This window comes from Stenella coeruleoalba, assembly GCF_951394435.1.
Source record: "Stenella coeruleoalba genome assembly, chromosome: 1".
Lineage (NCBI taxonomy): Eukaryota > Metazoa > Chordata > Mammalia > Artiodactyla > Delphinidae > Stenella > Stenella coeruleoalba.
Genome location: NC_137169.1, coordinates 165,391,772 through 165,404,773, shown reverse-complemented (window position 1 = coordinate 165,404,773; position 13,002 = coordinate 165,391,772). Strand labels below are relative to the sequence as shown.

At 44.0% G+C, this 13,002-nt stretch overlaps 1 long non-coding RNA gene across 3 annotated transcripts; it reads left to right on the top strand.

Annotated features, from left to right (window-relative positions):
• Positions 1–125: 125 nt before the first annotated feature.
• LOC307194165 lies at positions 126–7,944 on the top strand. 3 transcript variants are annotated; one of them, XR_013830523.1, is made up of 4 exons: positions 126–207; positions 5,312–5,373; positions 5,864–5,938; positions 7,534–7,944. It is a non-coding gene; the product is annotated as an uncharacterized lncRNA (long non-coding RNA). The 3 variants fall into 3 exon arrangements; XR_013830521.1 differs by lacking the exon at positions 5,864–5,938 and having other exon boundaries at positions 7,537–7,944; XR_013830522.1 differs by lacking the exon at positions 5,864–5,938.
• The last annotated feature ends 5,058 nt before the right edge of the window (positions 7,945–13,002 follow it).

Sequence of the window (13,002 nt, the reverse complement as noted above, 5' to 3'; positions counted from 1 at the left end):
TACGCGGGATTTCCGACGGCGCTTTACGGCGGAAGCAGGGTGCCGTAAAGCAGACCCGCTTTACGTCGCGCTTGTACGACAGGCGTTAGAACTTCCTGTTTCCCATTCCGGCCCCTAGCGAGGCTCTTTGGAAGCGCATGCACGCGTGCGCAGCTTTTCTCCGAGCCCTGTAAGGAAGGCCGGCAGGCAGGCTTTGGGCCTCCCCAGGTGGGTAAATGGGTGAGTGTACTTTGTGCGTCTGTTTTGGCTGTGAGAATCAGACTGCATAAACGTGTAGTAACCGAGATGGTTGAATGCAGTGCCTTTATATTATGCCATAATACAAATACCAACTAACATTTAAGGCTGCCGGCGCATCTCAGTTCATCCTCACAACAGTAAACAAATAGGCCTTGTTAATAAGCCTGATATTGGAGATGAGAAAGCTGATGCTTACGAAAGGTTACATACACACTAGCAAGAGAGGAGATGGAAACCACAGGCGACCACAGGCTTTTCCCACTAGGATCTGCCACATGCGTGTGCTATGTGAAGAATGGGGACGCAAGGCTGAGATTCCCGCCCTTACCCTACCCCCTCATTTTCTGAAAGTATTGCAAGGGCCCCTGGTAACAAATGTCTTCTGGCATTTTTCATGTTATAAAAGCAAAAACACATCCAGAGAGGTAAAGTTCCTTTCCTAAATCACCCGGAGAGTCGATGTTAGAGAAAGCAGTAAAACTCAGTAAAGTGTCTCAAAACTGAATTGGGGCAAATTGGGATGGAAAACTTTTAAAGGGTAAGTAACTTTTCTATATCTGGATCGTGGTGGTGGTTACACCTTGTATACAATTACCAAAATTAATAAAACTGTACCTTTAAAATGGGTACATTTTAATGCAAGTAAATAATAATCTCAATAAACAAAGAGGAAAAAACAATGCAACTGGACTGAATACTCTAGAGACAGGCAGAGTGTGCAGGGATACTTAAAAACCACAGGATAAACACAGAGACACTTTTTTTCTAATAGTAACTTACAATGTCAATCATAAACCACAGAATTCACCTGAATAAGGTGAAATAGGAGCCATCAAAGACAGTGTTCACTGGCTCTGCTATTAGAGGAGCGTCTGTGAGAGAATCTGAGCTTTGTCCAATACCATGTCACACCTATAGAAGTCACACTAGAACTATTAAAATCCTATTTTTGTGGTTAGATTCTGGGAGGTTAGGGTGGGGTAGGGAGGCGAGGGGAGAGAGTATCAAGAAAATATGCAAACAGCAGGTAGTGCCAGCAGATGGCCCAGCCAAGGAACCCATAAACAAAGAGACATCTGTCTTCTGTCTAATTTCAAGATTAAAAGTACAGTCACTTACGTCAACAAAAGGCTGTTTGCAAATGTCATCATACATATCAAGGCGCTATGACAATAAAGTCATACAATGTTTTTTCTCCTCCCACCCTATTCCAAGTGCCCCAGCTTCCCTCCCCAGAGGCAACCAGTTTCTTGGTGTTCTTCCAGAGATCTGCTATGAAAAGCTATACTCTTGAGCATTTGATGTGACTCTTTACTCTCTCCTGGTTTCCATGTCATTGTAGTCCTATGGACAGGTCTAGACTGTTCCCAGGTTCAGACAGAACTGTGCCCTAGCTCCACCCAAGTGCTCTCATCATTGGCTCACTGAGCCTGCTTCTGAAAATATTTATATTAGCCTTTGACAACATAAAAGGGTATGCTTTGTGAAATTTTAACCTGAGAGTTCAGAATTTAAACATATTTTTCATGCCTCCAATGAAAGTTCTCTTAGTAAAACCCACACAAAGAAGATGCATGTGCCAACTAGTGAAGGCCCTGGGAAAATTGTAATAAAGGCAAAATTTGTTCTTCCTTTTCTTCTTCCCACACTCAGCCCTTCCTTTTCCCTCCTGCAGGGTTTTCTTTGACCTTTGCCCTCAGGGACTCAGTATTTTCAGGGGTAAAAACAGTCCAGGAAATAATCTTTTGTACTAGTTTGTAAAGCGAGGCTGATGAATTAATGTTACTTGGGTATTTTCAATTCGGGGAGACTCCCTAGGATAACGATCTCAAGGGGTGGGAGGGGGGTGGCTGTCCCTTAGGACAAGATGGTCAGAATATTTAGAAAAGTGTTAGTTTTTCTTTATTAAAAACTTTTTCTTTGGAAAATTTCAAGTATATACAAAAGTAGACAAAACAGTATAACACACTCCCATGTTCCCATCCCTCGGCTTCAATGCAAGGCCATCTTGTTTCATTTGTATGCCCACACACTACCCCTAACTCCCGCCCCCGTATTATTTTTGAAGCAAATCCCAGACAGTGTATTATTTTATCTGTAAATATTTATTTTTAAGTATCTGAAAGATAAGGGTTCTTTCTTTAACATAGCTACAATGGCACTATTTCACCCGGAAAAAAAAGGTGATAACAATTATTTAATATCATCATATAACCAGTCAGTATTCAGATTTCTGATTGTCTCATAATTGTCGTCTTTTTTTTTTTTTACACTGTTAGTTGAACATGTTCTGCTGTTCTCTGTGTTTCTCGTGAATACATTGTGGGATTTAGAACTTTGATCAGATTTCATTATAGCTAATATTTTATACTTCCATCAAGAGGCGTATACCGTCTGGTTGCCTTTCATTCTGTGATGTTACCAGTCATTGGTAGTCAATGTCTAAATTCGTTCATTCATTAGAGGTCACATTCTAATTCTATCATGAGGTGATATTCTATCATTTCTTCTTCACTTACTTGCTGGACTATTTCTATGAAAGCAAGCTTTTCCTTCCCCTAAATTTTGCTTACCCAGTGGTGCTGTTTGTATAGGAAAAGCAGAAGAAATGCTTGATTCTCTCCTTTCATTTACTAATTTTCAACACAAGGAGTCAATTCACTAGATCTTCTAATGTTGACCAATCAAGTTTTCAAAAAAATTTTTAGTATCATTATGAACTCATGGAATTATACAAATTGATGTGTTTTAATCCCTTGCAAATATTATGGTGTACATGATTTGAAAGAGCTTATTTGACATATGGTGATGTATTTGGAAAGACAAACTATGTCCTAATACAAACCACAGAAAGTAAACAGGAGTCTATCTGAGATTCTCAACAGAGCAGGAGTGGGAAGGTGGGGAAGGAGCACAATTTGAGGATACAGATCAGATGCTGCGGAAGTTTGAGTTTTGAAATTTATGTGATAATATAAGTGATGACAAGGGCACATGTGTTCAAGATATGTTGACAAGGAGCCATAAATAATCCAAAGGTATGACTCTCTAATTATGAAAGCTCCGACACCTTAGCTACTGATTTGGGAAGATTCTGGGGAAGGTGTGTGTGCACCCACACATCTGTCTGCTAGATGCCTCAAATCAGACCGTCTCCTCCACCACATGTATGCATACATGTCTGTATACACCCCAAAGCCATCCAGCCTCTTCCTGAGACTGCTGGCAGAAACCAGTCTCTTGCTACCCGTATAATGAAATGAGCTCATTTATTCATTTAAAAAAATGTACTAAACACCACGTGCCAGGTGCTGTGCTAGCAGCTGAGGCTGGGGGCAAGAATAAGATCCAGTCCAGCCTCTTCAAGGAGCTCTCAGCCTCACCCAGGTATGGATAAGTATGCAGACTGTTACGAGACACTGTGATAAATGCTAAACTGATAGATGCTGGGTGCTAAGGAAGCAGCTCGGTCGGGGTTTTGGGGCCGCTGGGGGTTGGGGGGCTGAGGGGGAGGGTCATCTGCTGCCCTTGAGCGTTTGTCAGTCTGTCACGTTCATTGAACATCGGTATTGAACTTGAGATTAATCTAGATTCTAGATTTTAGGCTGTATGAATTGTTTCAGCTGACTTCATGAACAGCATGTGTGTGTGTTCAAGACAGGATATGAGGGATATAGGGCAACAGGAAATTAGAAAGCTGGGTAGTCATCGGATTCCACAGCGTTTATTGTGTAAGGAGCAATGAGCTTTCTAGGTGGAGCATGTTTTAGATAACAAGATTATGTCTGGAAAGAGAAAAGCTTTGTAATGCGTTTCAATGCACTCTACATAACTTGAAAATGTAAAACACTGTTATATATAGTGCCTACCCTTTCTATTCATCTGTACCCAGAAGAACTACCCATTGTCAAACCCAGAGCCTGGCATAGAGTGACCTGTAATAATTACGTTTCCTCAAGCTTATCAGAGGTTGTTTTATATTAGATCTAGCCTAAAACTGAAATATTTTATCAGATTATATTCATCTGACTGAGAACAAGGCTAAAATGCTACACTAGAGGGGATAAAGTTTTACATCCCTCCCTCTAGTGGAATGTTGGTGTAACTACATTCTGTTTTTCACATTTTTCTGGCAGAGGCTTAGCAGGCAAACCTTCATTCATTCATCAAACATTTTCTAAACAGTTACCATGTTCCTGTCATAATGTTAGGCATTAAGGATTTAAAAAGCTCAGACCTCAGGCTTTCCCCTTGAAGACCTTTGGGGAAACAAAGCAATTAACAAATAATTATGTTGTCATGGGATAGATTAGAAGGGTGTCTACAAAGGGTTTTAGGAACCCAGAAGATAAAGGAGCTCCTCTTGCTGTGGAGGACAGAGGAAAGGTCATGGGGAGTTGCACAGAGGATGCACTGAGTCAGGGTTTCCTGGGAAAGAAGGTTCCAGGGAGTGGGAGTAGCATGAGCAAGGTGGAAAGATGTGTTTGGAGAACTCTCTGTGGTCCCTGTTGCTGAGGTGGGTGGGTGGGAGTAGAGAGGTTGGAGTGACGGACAGGTGAGGATTCAGCCCACTAAAGGCCTGCGTGCCTTGCTGGGGCATTGAGGCCCAATCCCATGTAAGGTGAGGAGCCCTTAAAGGATTTCAAGCAAGGGGGTTATGTGAACCGATTTGGACTTTGGCGAAATCACGGTGACGTCTGTGTGGGTGACAAGGACATTAAATCTTCCTTTCCGACGCCTTCCTGGAGCAGCTGATTTGCTACTGATGCTGCCCACTTCCAAAAGACTTTGGAGACTTTTTCATGTTTTTACCAAAGGCTTCCTCCCACTTCTCAACATTTCTTGAAACTAGTATTTCAAGTCTCTCCTCATAGAATTATCCTCAGTGGAGACTGTAGTGAATTCACTTTGTGAAATCCACGCCATCCATGCTAGTTCCTGTGTGGGGCGTGAATACAACATGAGGGGATCGTAGGGGCCAAGCTAATGGGCCATGCTCCCCATTGCTGTTAACTGCTTCTGTTCTTCCTCTGTTCCTGGGGCTCAGAGACGCTTATATCCATCTTGACAGATACTAAAATGATCGTCTGGGCCAATACTGCCTTAATGAGAACATCTGTGCATTCTCGCAAGGTAAAGTTTCCTTCCTTGTCATTTTGGTGACTGATAATACTCCTGTAAATGTATTTGGTTTTTTGAAGCTCAGAGGGTATTAATATGTTGGAGCACTATGTAAACTTAAAGAAGTCATAAACAGCATTTATTACTTTGGTATATCAAAAAAAAGAATGTCAAGATCATTCAAATCACACATTAAATTTGAGGTTGCTGTTAGACATCTAATGAAGAGGTCCAGGAGGTAGTCAAATATGCATGCACATCTGGGATTCAGGGGAGAGTCCAGGATGCCCAAATGGGAGTGGTCAGCCTAGAAATGAGACTGAATGAGATCATGATGTGTAAATACAGAGAAGGAGCCTGAGAACTGAACCCTGGGGCCTTGTAAATTTCAGGGGCTGGGTGGGGGGATGAGGAAGAACCAGCAAGGTGATGGAGAAGAAGCAGCCATTTGGGGAGCAGGAAAGCTGATATCGTCTCCCATTCACTGATCAATCCTTCTCAGGAAAGGCAGGTTTACAAAGGGCTTAAGACCAAGGGTATTGGACTCAGCTGGATCTGGATTCAAATCTCCATCACGGTAAGTACAAAATGAGTTTACGCTTCATATATGCCACTGGAACTAGTATAGGACCTGGAGGGTATTTGTTCAGTAATCACTGATAGCGCATTAATGTACCCTGGGCATATACGGAGTGGCAAGGGAGTTTATGAGAAAGAATAAAACAGAGGCCCTGGCCTCAGGGAGCTGAGTCCTGAGGGAAGGAGGAGTCCTAGAAGCCGATGATTGTCCATGACATCACAACATGATAAATTCTTGAATGAAAGTATGAGCCATGCACCGAGAGAACAGAGGAGGAGTGATTAATCCAGGCTGCGATGACCTGACTTAAATGTGATGCTTTCTTTTTTTTCTCATTCACCTTTTACGTGCCATTTTGCCTGTAAAATTCATGACTCTTCTGAGCACCACCAGTTAACCTACATGACAGTTTATGAGAATGCTTTTCTTTAGGAGAAAAGAAGTGGGGAAAAATCCTCAGGATATAGACTACGGTCCTACATTTAAAAAAATGAAGTTAAGAATTACCATCTTGAATGAAATTGAATCTATAATTGCCTCTTAGCCCAAATTGACAGCAACTGCTATGTTCTCCCACTTTTGACTGTTAGCAAATCACTCCCCGGTGTGGTTCTCCCATCACAGGCTTAACTGCCCAGCCTGTTACATCTGGTGTGGGAGGCTTCAGTGATCTTAATCTTTTTCCTTGGGCGATGATTTACCTTCCATTTTGGAGGCAGCTTTTCTTATTCAGATAGTGAAGCCCCAAGAATGTCAGCCTTTCACATATTGAACAACCATACATTTCTCATGAAGAAGATTTCTAGCATCTTCTTGTGGTTTTTCTTTCTCCTTGTTTTCCTCTCTGTGCATTTATTCTGACTAGAACTAAAATTTTTAGAAATAAAGTTTGCAGCTAAAGATGTCCTTCATGAGTTTACCATAAATTCTTGCACTGAAAATTCCACAAAGGCAGATTGCAAAGCTGCTTGTTAAGTCAGTGTTGAAGGCGGACTACCTTCATTCTGCAGACTTAGAGCTCCTCCAGCTCTGCCTGACGAGGGGATTTGGGAGCCAGATGAACGTTTGGATCATTGTGTCCTCCAATCCTAAAGTAACTGTACTATAGTCTCTTTGATGGCTGGGGTGGATGACAGTGAATGTATCTGGGACAAGGCAGGAAAAGAGATGAGGGCAGCATGGGTAAGTGTTGAGCATTGTTAGCTGGGACCCGAGGAGGACATTCTCTTCAACCAGCCAGGAATATACCCAGGAACCAGTGTTTGTTCTTCCCAAAACAAAAAGACCGTAAAGAATCATTAAAAGAAAATAAAATGAGACAATTGTGTAGCCCTAATTCAAAAATGAAGAAAACACTAGCCTTTTCTCTTAGAAAAGATAGTTAAGGTTTATTTCCTATGAAGGGTATATATTATTTGAAGAACAACTGCTCTTCAAAGTTGTCCCTGTACTTCAGCCTTTAACTAAAGAGACCAAGTCTCTTTTAAAGTAGGAATCCCAACGACACTGAGTACAATGGACTGAATATTTGTGTCCCCGCGCCCCATTGCCAAATTCATATGTTGAAATCCTAACCCCCGATGCGATGGTAGCAGGAGCTGGGGCCTCTGGAAAGTGACTCAGTCCTGAAGGTGGAGCCCTCATGAATGGGATTAGTGCCCTTATGAAAAGGACTCCAGAGAGCAACCTCGTCTCTTCCACCATGGGAGGACACAGCAAGAAGATGGCCTTCTAAGAACCTAGAAGTTGGTCTTCACCAGGCACCAAATCTTCTTGGACTTCCCAGCCTCCATAACTGTGAGAAATAAATATCTGTTGTTTATAATCCACCCAGTCTATGGTATTTTGTTATAGCAGCCCAAATGGACTAAGACACCAAGTTTCTCCATGAGTAGATTAGCAAGGAGTTCAGTCTTCCCTCTGGTTTGGCCAAGTCTCTCAATGATGCTGACCCAGTCCAAAGGGTCAGTCCTGGTTACATTCATCAGCAGTCACTGCTGAAGCCTGGCTGTGCTCCAGGGGGCAAGAGCAGACATTCTCCCCAGCTCTCCCTGTGCCCTCCCCCAGCTCCCCCCAATTTGTTATACTCAGTCTCAGGCATGCCACTAGCTCCCAGTGGTATAGCTCTTTAGGGTCCGAGTTCTTCACTTGATGAGTGCATGGCCATTTCCCTTGGCACACCCATAGTGTCAAGGCAGGGGGGTTGGAAGGAGGCTTCAGCGTCAGCCTCATGCCGTTCCCAGAGCCAACTCACCCCTATGATGGGCTCCAGGCCCTAGGTCATTACTGTCTTACGGTGAAGGTCATTTCAATGGCCTTGTCACAACTGTCTGTCATTGAGCCTTGTCAGGGCCCCTCTAGTTCATCTGACATGTTCTGGTGACTCTGAATCTCAAAGAGACTAGATCTACAAAGCTCAATATGAGCCATTATTGTTATTGAGCATCATTTGCTGTCTAAGCATAAGTTCCTATTAAATTAAACTGAATGAAATAGGAAGGTGGGGAGGAGTTGACTCTGCCACTCACGGATGAGTGTGTTTGTGTATGTTGTGGGGAGAGGAACAGGCTATAAAGACCTGAGAGCACATTCTACAGAGGTCCAGGACTCTAATCTTCCTTCTTGTGATTTCCTAAGAGAGTCTAGGGTAGGACAATACCAAGATGTTGAAGACAGATTTGGGGTGACAGGGAAATTTTATAACTTCTAGCCGTCATCAGAGTCAACTGTCTAAAATTCTTGAACCTTCAGCCAGTTTGGGCAGAGGCCTTGCACTGCCAATAGTAACAACATAGAACACTTCTGTACGTTTTTACAATCACATAACAGGCCAGATAAAACTCATACAGTAGGTATGTCAGAAAACCCAGAGAGAGCTGCTGAGAGCCCTGGGAATGCAGAGAGAGGCAGACATGCTTCTTTGGTCCATCACAAACATCAGTTTTTCGCAACCCAACTAGTAATGCTGAGCATCTCCTCTATGCTACGCCTTTAGGGAATGGAATGCTCTGGCTCTTCCTGTGCAAGAGTTGATCACCTCCTTGGGGAAATCAGAAGGGTGCACCCCTGGAAATAAATAATGAAGACAACAGACTCTGGACAAGGCCTCTGGGCATGACCTTTAGCTGCCCTGGTTACCATTGTGTGACCAGCTACCTTCAGAAGGAAATGCTATAGGCCTCCCACATGGCCACTCTACATAACAACAACCTGATTCCTGGCATCAAGGAAGAGTTTGCTCCTAGTGGTTGGGGCATTTGGGTTGAGAAGTGAGATGGCAGCAGCTGGCACCCCTTCTGTCCGTTCCAGAGCTAGAGTAGACCGGACGGAAGGCTTTTTACCATTTACCAAAAGGCTTTACTCCGGGCTTTACCATTCATCAAGGAGGCACAGACATCTCCCAGGAGAGGGTGGCTACTGTGCCTGGAGAGCCGGGTGCCTTGTAGTGAAAAACCATCTGAACAAGTAAAAAGACAAGGCTAAGTCAGGGTAGGTGGGAGCAGGGACTGGGGCTGGCAGGGACATCTACCCTCGTATTGGATTAGAAGAGGTTGGCCATCTCCTGGGAGAGTGGGGTAGGTATTTCTTACAAGAAGCAAAGTCCCCCAGTTTCCTACAGGGCTATGAGCAAAAGTGCTGTTAATTATGTTAATTACAATAACAGAGCACTTCAGTTCTCAGGAGAGCTTTTCATCTTCAAAGGGACTCCAGGATGGAGCATTACCGGTTGACATGAAAGTCTCTGGAGTTTCAGAACTGAGGTCTGAAGTCCGAGGGGCCCTAGCTGTGTGGGACAGGCAATGCCCAAGGAATTCTCTTGCTTCAGGGTGGGGAGCAGGTCAAAGCAGGGTTATGTGTCCAGAAACTGGCCCTTGCCTCGCTGAAATTGGAGAGACAGGGGGATGGAGTGTCAGCCTCAGTCCAGTTCAACCGAGTCCTGCCTCCTATATTGGGGTTGCCAGATAAGTTCAGTTAAATTTGAATTTCATTTAAGCAAAAAGCGCATGGATGCACTAAACAATTATTTGTTGCACACACACACGCACACACACACAGCCCCTGCGCAATCAGAGGCTGGGCTTCCTACCCAGAGACTCCTACCTGAGAGCTCAGCAAGTCGGGGCGTGTTCCCCCAAAGCCACAGGGAACAGATGCTCTCCAGACCTGCCCAGACCCAGCCTCTTTCCCACCCTCCTGTAGGAATGTGAGAAAGTCCTCCTTTCAGGGACTCAGGACTGGGCTGCTGGGAAGACAGTCCAGCCTTCCCAACTCCCTTATTTGCCTTGGATTTGGGGATGAAACAACCTCAGGGATGGAATGTCTCAAGCTTCCCTTCCCTCCCCTCTTTCCTTCTCTACACACTGATATCCACCCCACCACTCTGTAGCTTAAGCGAGAAGAAGCCTGTGGCCACCCACCCACCCCCATCGCCCTGAACTGCTGGAATAGAAATTCCTCTGTGACAAAACCCAGGGAGAAATGGTCCCTGGGCTGAGATGAGCTTTCTGCCTAGGCGGTGGAATCCAGGCCACCAGGACGGGTCCGGGCCTGAGCTAGAAATGCCTCCGGTTTCCCAGGCTGGGCGGGAAGGGAAGACAAGCTGGCACTTGCCACAGCACAGAATAGCAACTGGGAGGTGGCCATGCCTGCTATGAAACAGCGAAACTCTTGGGGCCTGCAGACATTGAAGCACTTAGAGAGAGGTTCCCAGGCCCCTAAACCTCCAGATCCAGCCCCTGGGTTCAGTCAGTCAGGGTCAAGGACAGAGCGTCTTGCCTTCTTCACGCCCCCAGGACAGACAGATGGTCATGCACATTCACATCCTGGGATATTACTTCAGGCCCGTGGGCAAGATTAACATTCCAAAGCTTGGGTTCCCCTCCATGACCTAATGCAAAGGACACAGAGCCAGGCAGATCGGGCCTGGCCAGCTTCCTACTCACCATTTACCAGCTGGTAATTTATCCATTTACCTTGGATAAGACTCTTTTAAACATTAAATTTAAGAAAAATCCCCTGATGGACTTGAAAATAAATCCATTTAAGGAAAATGAATGTGTGCAAGATGAACTGACTGGCCAGCAATGCAGTGCATGGGGTTCTGGTTCAGAAAGCAGAGCACTGAGCCGTGACTGTACCTTCAAATACAAGATTCTGGAAAGAGTCCAGAAATTGGTAAATTACTCTCAGAATTGTATAGAGGAACAACAACAGCTTTCCCCTGTGAATTGTAATAGTTGGCAAAACACGCTAGTGTCTCCTTCTCTACTTATCCCTTCTTAATAAATTGAAAGTGTATGAATATATGAATAAAATGTGACACAGTTCACGGGCATCGTTCAAATCATCACCTGCCAATTATGGGAGTCTGTTGAACACTGAACAACAAATGTTTCTTGACTGACTAAACTACTGTCTGATTTGATGAAGGGAGGAAGAGAGGAAGAAAGAGGGAAAGGAAGGAAGGATTGATTTTATGTCAACTGAGTAGATCTTAGCCTGACTCTGATTTTAGAAGTCTCAACCACTGATATTCTATTTCCCCAAATCCCCCTTCACTGGCTCTATTGTTTTCCCACCTCCTTTCATTTCTTTCTTTTTTTTAAATTAATTTTTATTACTTCACAATGTTGTGTTAGTTTCTGCTGTACAGCCCACCTCCTTTCATTTCTACGTATGCAGCAGCCATGAGCAGCTCTGCTAATAATGTTTGTAAAAGAGTGAACTAGATCAGAAAAAGCTACCTTGTAGCTACCTGGTACCCCTAGGGATTTAGTTGTCCAGGATCCTGGCCAGCAAGATCTGGTGGGTCCTTGTTTGGATTTGAAATACCCAGAAGAAACTGCTACTGCCTGCAACTCAACGTTTTACAGATGTCACTGTGCTGAGGAGGGACAGGTGGTGAGTGGGCTGCCTCATCTCTGATTCCTAGGTCTGAATAAGATAAGAGAGGGAAAACAGTCCCAGAGAACGGGATCAGAAGTTTCCCAGGGGGGTTAAAATCAAGTGGGAGCCACACACAGGACATCTGAGCTGTCCCCACATCCTGGATAGGGGATGGGGGGTGGTGTAAGGGTGTAACGAAGAGCTGTTTCTACTCTTCTACTCTTAGACTATCTTAATCCATCTTTCCTGCAAGACATTTTGTCTATTTCCAAGTTCAGAGATTTGAACTTGAACCTGAGTGTGGCCACTTCCCGTGTCATCTATTATCCTCCATGAGCCTCAGTTTCCTCAAGCGTACAATACGAATACTAGTAACTAACACATACATATACATTTAGCAAACATGTATGAACACCTACTGTGTGCCAGGCTCTGTGGCAAGCACTGAGAACGCAGTGGAAATAAGACAAAGTCCCTGTCCTCCTGGAGGTTACTTATACTCCAGGCAGAAGCCCCCAGAGGGTGGCTGCTATGCGGGGTTTTATATACAATTAAAATTTTATACATAATCAAAATTTTTTTAAAAACTTGTTGCAAACATATAAAAAATTGGAAGATTTTATATAAAAATCTAGATTTCCTAGAGGCAAAACTGGGCCTGTCTTTCTGTACAGCAACCATCAGCCAGAACCCTGGCTGCTTCCTTTAAAAGGAACGCAGGCTTTCCAAGTAGACACAGTCCTCAACATTCCCGGACACTCTTACCTTGTTCAAACTTAAACAATATTTTTGTTTACTTATTTGTTTACCTAAAACCCTTCAAAGTTCCCTCACTGTAAATAGGAGAAAGTCTAGCTCTTTGATATGACATTCCATTCAAGGCCTTCCAGATCTGTTTCCTGCCTAATGCATCGCTATAAATGCTACACACCAGTAAACTGCAGTTTCCTGACCATCCCATGTGGTACCTCTGAACCTGTGCAGTCCTATTTTCTTTGCCTTAAATGTCCTTTGCTTCTGTTTTTCTATCCAGATAATTAATGTTGACATTTAAGGGTCATCTTAAACATCTCCCTCTCCCTTTGTGCAGGCTTCCTGTGAGGAAATGCCTAGAGGGTCACATGGTCTGGAGACCCTCAAAGATGCAAATGGTCTACTTGAGACCAAAGGGGAAT